General features: G+C 41.3%; 1 non-coding gene across 1 annotated transcript; it reads left to right on the top strand.

Annotated features, from left to right (window-relative positions):
• The first annotated feature begins 1,775 nt into the window (after positions 1 to 1,775).
• On the top strand, positions 1,776 to 1,882 carry LOC142172342 (small nucleolar RNA R71). The gene has a single exon (XR_012701703.1). It is a non-coding gene; the product is annotated as a small nucleolar RNA R71 (small nucleolar RNA).
• The last annotated feature ends 7,130 nt before the right edge of the window (positions 1,883 to 9,012 follow it).

The raw sequence follows: 9,012 nt of genomic DNA, 5'->3' as shown, positions 1-9,012 counted from the left end.
ACCGTGTCTAACAAAGAGCAATTTGCGAACTCACTGGGTCACCGCATAGACATTTGCACATTAAATGTTATTTCTTCATCATTCAGCCTCATTTTCAGCTCCCATGTTTCACAATCAATTAAAGCTCTTCCTATGGCCAAGAACGGCCTTCCCAAAATTATGGGAATCTTCTCATCAACCTTGCAGTCCAGAATGACAAAATCTGTTGGAAACACGAATTTTCCAACTTGTACACGTACATCATCAAGTATACCTGATGGCTCTTTTACCGTTTGGTCAGCTAGCTGTAGTAACATGGATATGGGTTTTGCTCTTCCAATGCCTAACTTTTTATAGATAGACAATGGCATCAGATTTATACTTGCTCCCAAATCACACAATGCCTTGGCAAATTCATAGCTATCTATGGTGCATGGAATTATGAAGCTTCTAGGGTCGGATAACTTCTCAGCTATAGGTTGTGACACAACAACACTACATGTCTATGTCAATGTGACAGTTGCCAAGTCTTGGAAGTAGAACTTACGAGACATCAAGTCCTTCATCGTTTTTGCATAACCAGGCATCTCCCTCAAGGCATCGATTAGAGGAATGTTTATCTGAATTTGTTTCAGCATTTCCATGAATTTTTTGTACTGTTCATCCTTCTAATATTTGGCCAACCTCTGCGGGAAAGGTGCTGGAGTTTGCTTCTTTTCTGTGGCTTGAGTTAGATCCTTCTCGACCACTTATTCTAATGCCTTTTCTTGCACTTTCTTAGTCTCCTCCGCAATCTCTTTTTCCTTGTTTATTTCCTCCTGGGTTGGCTGCACTCTTACTCTTGTTACCTCAGTTGACTCATCTACCTCAATTGGTACTGAAACAAGTGTTTTAGTCGATCGGCTCTCACAAGCGATTTCTTGCTCTAAATCAAGATCTCTACCATTTCTCAAACTTACCGCCATAAGCTATTTCGGGACCTGCTCTTTTGAATTGACATGTGTGTCCGCAGGTAAAGTCCCTTGGGGGCACTTATTTAGAGCCATAGATATCTGCCCTAATTGAATCTCAATGCCTTTTATCGGTGATTCATGTGCTTCAACCTTCTCTTGCATTTTCCCATTGGATCCAATCAGTTGTTGCAACATTCCCTTAATTTCGGATAGCCCATCATCTTGTCTCACTATCTATTGTTGAGGTTGTTGATAAGTTAGTTGTTGATTTTACTAGTTGTATCCTTGTTGCCTATGGTAAGGTACTACTTGACCCTGTGTTCACATAACTCCAGAATTGTTGGTGTTATTGTACTGTTGTTGTGCTGGTCTATACTACTTATTTTGTTGCCCCCAATTCTGACCACCTTGCCTCTGGCCTCCATAGTTGCCCACATAGTTCATGTTCTCTTGATAGTTCTGGTTGTCACATTCACCACTCCACGAACACACGTGTGGTTGGTTATTCCATGATGTACATAATCCCCCATTAGTCGTGTCAACTATGTGTACCTACTTCTAGCCTGATTCATCCATCTTCTTGGTGAGGATACTCATTTGCATCATCAGAGTGGCCATATTCTCGGCTATGGAATTGTTCGGGTCTAATGCTACTAAGTGAACTATAGGGGTGATTGTGGAGTCTCTTGTCATCCATCCCGAGTTTTGAGCCATTTTATCTAGCAGGACCTTATACTCTCTAAATGACTTGCTTAAAAATGCTCCACCTACTGAAGCATCAACATTGGCCTTCAAGTTGTCCGCCAATCCCATATAAACCGTTGTCCCAACATCTGATCTGGAATGCCATGATGTGGACACTTAACCAGCATACCTTTGAATCTCTCCCACGTTTCTTATAATGTTTCAGCTGGTTTCTGCCTGAAGCTCAATATCTAATCAACCTGCTTGGCAGTCTTATTGGGTGGGTAGAACTTATTCAAAAACTGTTTGACTAATTCCTCCCAAGTTGTGATGGACTTTATGGAGAGCGAATTAAGCCAAGTTTGGGCTTCTCCTGTCACTAAGAATGGAAACAACAACAGTCGTATTGCTTCCGGTGTCACATTTGTTTGCCTTTGTGTGACAGAAATCGACATAAAATTTTCCAGATGTTGTTGTGGATGTTCAATGTAAGACCCGAAGAACAGTCCCTTGTTTTGCAGCAGATGTATCATATTGTTTGTGATTTGAAATGACTCTGCTTGTATCTGAGGGACTGCAATTGCAGTTGCCAAATTTTCAACTGTGGGTTGTGCCCAATCATACAAAGCTGCTTCTGGCACAAGAGGTGCCACACCCTGATTATTCGGGTCATTCACATTGTTTTGATTGTTTTGCTTATCCAAAGCGTCACCCATATCTGGTTCAATTTGTTCTCTTGGGTGATGTTATTGTTTGTCCTTCTTGTTTGCACGATTTAATTCCTTGAAAGCTTTCTCAGGATCCGGTAATGCTTCAAAGAATTCACTAGTTCTTGAGGAGTTTCTAGGCATACACCTATAACATATAAGACCACAAACGTTAGAATTTCAATGTAATGAATAAAAATGAAGAAAATTGACTAAACTAAGAGTCCTAGCAATTCTTATAGTTGTAATTAGTAACACTGTTGCCTCCCCGACAACGTCACCAAAATTTGATCACGCCCAACTATGCCTCCTAAGAGGTCTAGTGGTCATTGCAAATATAATCCGGTTACAAGTCCGGAGTTGAATCCCACAGAAAAATAACGTGCCAATTACAACTAATAGTTTTGCATGAATTCAAGTTATCAACCTTAAGAAAGATTATATAACAATTTGAGAGTTTACTAACTAAGATCAAAGTAATTAAAAATGCAGTAATTTGTAACTAACAAGGCAAATATTGTAGACAAGATTTGGAAAAGTCTAAGGTTATGATTTCCCCTATTGTCGAAATCTTCCCCGATATGTTTATAATAGGTTCCATCAAACCTTAAATAAGAGAGTTTAGCTACTCATAAATACAACAACAATCAACATAATATTTAAAACATGAAATTACAAAGTAAAGAGATAAAGGAAGGAAAAACTCATTTGATTCTTGCTCCATAGTGCTTGACAACCTTTTTCTTCTCTAAATCATGATCAACCCTAGAATAATCGTTTGGGGAGTATTTATGTCAATCCACCGTCCAAATCCGGGTTGGGGTCTTTTTAATCCGCGACTTTTAATTACCGTGCTATAGACCTCGCGAAGCCTGGTCTATAGCGCGGTCGATCTGGCTATAGACCTCGCGAAGCCTGATCTATAGCATGGTCCACCTGGCTATAGACCTTGCAAAGCCTGGTCTGTAGCACGGTTTGGATACTTGATGCTTTTGTGCTCTTTTCTTGTATTTTTGCCCTCTTTTTGTGCAACTTTCCTTCGACGATTTCTTCCGATAATCCTACACATAAAACAATACAATTTATCTCAAATGTTGCACAACAACTCATTAGAACAACAAAATATAGGGTGAGTAATGTGCTAAAAGTATAGCATTTTGGCTTCACATCAACAATTAAACCAAATGAGACTAAATAATTAAGCCTTGCGTTAGGTCTAAATGCTAATAACCGGTCCTAATCGAGCCCTTAGAATGGAGCTCGATTACAATTAGATGGATGAACAGCGGAAGAACACTTGAATAATTACTAAAAGATAAAAGTAAAATATATTGCTTTGATATGCATGCCAACAGTGACCCAAAAAATAAAAAGGTTCTCCCCTTTATATAGTAGGGGAGTCTAACCCCGATTCAAGTCTAAATAAGGTAAAATATCTTTCCTTCTTTTTCTCTCATGAAAACACGATCTACAGCTTATATCGAGCATGATCCGTGTCGTCATATCCGGTTGATGGCTGATATTCGGCTCTCCGCTTGTCTTCTTTGACCGTTTCTTCATTTTACCCTCTGTTCTTCGTATTGCTCGAGCTGGGATCTATCCGGGTTCGGCCATGATCGATTCCCAACATATCATCTACCCACTCCTGGTTCCGCTCTGTAGGCACCCTCGGCCTTAATCGATCTAGTAACGAGCAATAATGTTCCTTGCTTCTTAACGGAAAATCGAGGATAACTTTATCCCCGATTTTACCCGTACATAAATAGTCCCCTCACTTCTCGGAGAGTAAATTACAGGATCGATGAGAAGTGACTAATTGTCCCCGGTTCCTTCCCTCGCATAAAATAAGCAAGTTGATGAACCAAAACGTCCCATCAGTCACGTCGCTCTGATGTTGGACACGCGTCAGCCGCCCCCGTTGACCATCCTCGGCAGTTACCGAATGTGAAATATCCTGCATTCATTATTCTTTCCCTATAAAAGCTCTGGTTTCCTACTTTCACTTTTTTACTTTCTGATTTTGAACTTCATTGAGTTACTCTCGAATTTTTCATCTGTTCATCAACCCTCCAAATCTTCATAACTTGTTCTTCACATCTTCATATCTTTATATTTCATCTTCAAATCTTCATACCAAATCTCCAAACCTTCATACCAAACCTTTAAACCTTCATATTCTCAGATAGAAATAGCTAAGACTTCGAAATCAGTACCCCAAAATACTGCACCGATGACTTCTTCCTCGGCCACTAGTACCGAGACACCGCTTCTGGTAGTAGCCCCGGGACCTCCTCTTACAGATTTTATCCCGGGAAGCTGCTCCATAGATAATGACTTCAAGGTAGAGAAAGCCTTAGTATAAGGAGACCGAGATGAATAAGCATGGAGGTATGTTTGCTCTATCACCGAGAATACGCTTGGAGTTGTTAGAGAGGACTACCAGTGGGAAGGCAAAGCTATAGTTGTTCCCAGTCCTGACGAGGACATCCCGACACACGTGGAAGGATATTTAAGTGTTTACATGTATCCTTTCACGTTCGGTCCGGTTGAAACGGTGATCCTCAAATTCTGTTTTCTTCTTAATTTGTGTTCTTGTTTTCTTTGATTAGTTTAGTTATTTTTAGGACTATAAATGTCAAATGTGCTTAATATGTGCTTCAAAATCATGTGGGTAGCCTCGTATGTGTTAATTAGGGACTGGGTAGACCACTAAGCTTGTCAATTTGTGTAAACCATGTCTAAATTGTGAAAACATTGCATGAACCCTAGTTTAGTGCCCGTGAAATTCAAATTATGCGGCCGCAAACATTTTTGTGCAGTTCGTAGTCCTTTAACTTAGGGCTTCTGTGTGCCTAAATTGTGCAGACCACACTCAAAAATATACGGTCCACAGCAAAATTGTGAGGTCCGCACTGATAAATGATCAGAGAACCTAGTATTCTGAACCTGGGGTTGTGCGGCCGCACTCAAAATTGTGTGGTCCGCACTTTTTGTTGTGCGGCCGCACTCATTTTTGTGCGGCCGCACTCATTTTTGTGCGGTCTGCACTTAGCAGTGCGACCACACTCATTTTTGTGCGGTCCGCAGTTGGCAGTGCGGCCACACTCATTTTTGTGCGGTCCGCACTGCCTCTTCTGTTTTTCCACAACTGGCCTGCAACTGTCATGCATATATCTGTGTCCTATGAACCTGAACTCTAACCGATTCTTATTGTTATGAATTACAGACAATGGTTAGATCACGTGGTAGAGGAGATACATCAAAAGGGAGGGCAGAACCCTCCCGAGGCCGAGGCAAGAGTAACCTACCACTTGCCATTCAGAGGACCATAGGCAAGAAACCAACTGCCAACAGAGTTCTTGAACCCTCCGAGACCAGTGAGTATCTCCTATCCGGGGAAGGTTCTGAGGGTAACTCCGTGCAAGAACAACCGGAAGCCCAATCACAACAAGTCCCGGGTAGATTCCACTTGGTAGATGAGTCATCTTCGGCTGCTAGTTCTTCTGAAGGTTTAGAAGAGGGTAGCCCAGATTTTGAGCCTTCTTTCTCATATGCCCCGGCTGCACCAATCAATGTTGATGATGATAATGATGTCCTGGATGATGGTAGAGGGGGTGATGCTACAGTGGGGGGTTTAGAGAGGTCGAGGAGAAGGGAGATGTGGGAAGACAGATTTGTGAGCTTGACTGCCTTCAACAGATTTGGAGAGTGGTGGCCCCAGAGATCGCTCACTCTTAAGCGACAATTCTTGATGAAGGATTTGGACAAGCACAACCCAGATGTCCTCAGACAGTTCTGGGAGAGAAAAAGATGGAAATGTTTCACCCAAAGCGACCTCGATGCAAATGAGCACTTGATTAAAATATTTTATGCCAATGTGGTTCACATTAAGAAGTGTACCAAGGTGACAAAAGATCTGAAAATCCGATTTGACTCCTATGCTTTGAACTCTTATGTGGGATTTGAAGAAGTGGAGGCAGTCCAATACTTGGAAAAGCTGGCTATGGGTGATGCAGCTCGCCCGTGGCTAGCTGAGATTTTGGCTATTCGAGGATCAATATATCTAAGTCTTACAGTAGGGGTTCCCATAGTTCGAGCCACCCTAAATTTTGAAGCAAAAGGGTGGCAAACATTTGTGTGCAACCGCATTGATCCAGGCCTAAATGAGAACAACCTCCCACTTCCCCGTGCAGTCCTGGTGGCTTCGATTATGGCTGGGTATCTAATTAATATTGGTGCCATCATGTCCACCAACATCACATTAGCTGTCTAGAAAGATGAGAGATCATACCTGTATCCGAACTTCCTCACAGAATACTTCAAATATCAAAAGGTGGAGCCGAGGCAATATAATACAGAAGTAAAAGCCAAGAAGCCTTTCTCATGGTACCACCTGCAGGGTGCTAACAACCTGAAGTTCAAGGGTAAGGCAACTACCTCCTCTGGCCAATATGAGGAGCCAACGATAGTAGTTACTGATTCAGTTGCTATGCCTTACACAGTAGCCGATCCTTCCACCGGGACAACGACCATGCCACCATTGTCGTCTTCTAGACCACCATCTTCATTATTAGTGCCAGCTTCATCCACTTATCTACAGACTGCACTGCGAGTCTCCCAGACGTTGGTGAGTCTTAACAACTAGATGCAGGCAGCTACTTCAAAGCTGTGTGACATATCCAGTGTTGTTGCAGCATAGTTAGCAGCCCCAACAACACCACAGGTACCTCCGTCAGTGGAGGAAACATTGAAGAAGATTTTGGACAACCAGAAGACCATTATGGAGACTCTAGTGGTGCATGGGGAGTCATTGAGGAGTTTGAAAAGCAAACAAAGAAGATGCGGAAGTCTTAGGCATCGAAGAAGTCAGTGGACAAGTTGAGAAAAGTGGTTGTCAAAATTGCATCTGTCTGAGATCTACCATTGGACTTACTTATGGAGGGAGCACCTTCAGACCCAGCAGCCCAGGCAGCACCAGCAATACCAGATGCATCACATATAGCAGCCGGCCAGTCTGAGGAGCCGGTTGCGACTGCCCACACCGCTGAGGAGATGATCTAGATGCTCAGCAACCCTGTTGTCCCTCAGCCAGGTGATGATGAGATAGAGCTAGAGAAGACAGAGGGTGCTGCGGATCCCATGTAGACTGAGACCACATAGGGAGTTCTCTTAACTTTTTACCCTTCCCTGTTCTTATTTTTGTTAAGCATTGGGGACAATGCTTATTTTTATTCGGGGGTGGTCTATTTTGATTGATTGACATTGACATGTGGTCTGTAATAACTCTTATACTATTTTTTTCCATTATCTTTATTTTCTCTTTGGTATGTATATATTCTCCCCCTTCGTTTGATGTATATATTCAGTCTCCCTTATGTATATATTCATTTTACTTCGATTTGTATATTCATTTATCTTGCTTTCCGTAGTTTATTTCGTAGCTTATTTACTTTGTCTTTCTTAGTAGTATAACTTCTTATTTGCTTTAGTAGTTTCTTTTTGATTTGTTAGCTTCTTTTTACGTTTGAGTGATCAATAAGCCTTTGATTTTTTTAATGCCACGGTTCTTTCTAAAGGTGGATTTTATGTGAACCGGATAGCTCTTCTCAACGATGGATGGCATGACAACCATCTTAAGGGATTGAGTCCGTTTTCTTTTATGTTTAGGCAAATATAGTAGTAATGAATAAAAGGGTCTCAAGTATGCTACACTTGGTACCAACACATTTACCTCCGACCTTATGGTTAAAAACAAAGTTGTTGGCATAAAATAGCTCTAGTTGTGACCTTTTGACTCTTGTGTTAACTTAAACAGTCATCGAGTGGTTCAGTCGAGCCATTTGTGATTCTCAATCTTAACTAGAGTTGTTGTGGGCCCTCGACTCCGTTCTCTTTAGCAATCCAACATCGTGAAAGGGGAGGTATTGAATTGCAAGTCCAAGTTCCCGTGCTAATAGTCTAGAACTTGCCCTGAATGTTTTTCTAGGCAAAATTCGAAGTGTAACTTGGCTTGAGAAATGATTGTAGGCTCTCCTTGATCCGATTTGAAGTTTGAAATCTTCCATAGCCTACCAATGTAATATCCTTAGTCAGCCCATTTGAGCCTAAGCCATTTTTTCTTTCAATAACCACGTTACAAGCCTTTATCCGTTTTGTAATGACCCTCTCTTGGCACACAATCTTTCTTTAGTATTCTTGAGAAACAATTGGCAAAAATATAAGTTTGGGGGAGAGACGAGGAGTTTGAAAGTTATAAAAGGTACAAAGAAGAGAAAGAAAGGAAAAAAGGGAAGCTAAAGAAAAGAAAGAAAGAACAAAAAAAAATGCCAAAAATAAAGTGAATAAGGTAGAAAGTGGAAGGGATTCAAATAAAACAATGATGAAAGGCATGGAGTAAATAGAAAAGGAGAAAAATGAATGTCATGACTAAGAAAGAGCGACGTTACGTCTCTCTAGTTTCCCCGAGGAGAAAGGAATTGACTCAAAGTGTCGACAAAGTATGAGCCAAAAAAAAGAGGAGAAAATGGAGTGATTAAGGAAAGATGAAACCATTCTATTCCAACAAGTCCTACCTTAGTCCAAAAGCTTTCATTACATCCCGCAAAATCCCTACATGATTTCAAGTTGAGTGAGCATTCATTAGTGGTGATTTACATAAGGGGCAAGCTTATGGTACTTAGAGCCGGACT

The sequence above is a fragment of the Nicotiana tabacum genome, chromosome 17 (genome assembly GCF_000715075.1).
Source record: "Nicotiana tabacum cultivar K326 chromosome 17, ASM71507v2, whole genome shotgun sequence".
Classification (NCBI taxonomy): domain Eukaryota; kingdom Viridiplantae; phylum Streptophyta; class Magnoliopsida; order Solanales; family Solanaceae; genus Nicotiana; species Nicotiana tabacum.
Note: the sequence above shows the minus strand (reverse complement) of the source record. Positions and strands in the feature narration are given on the sequence as shown.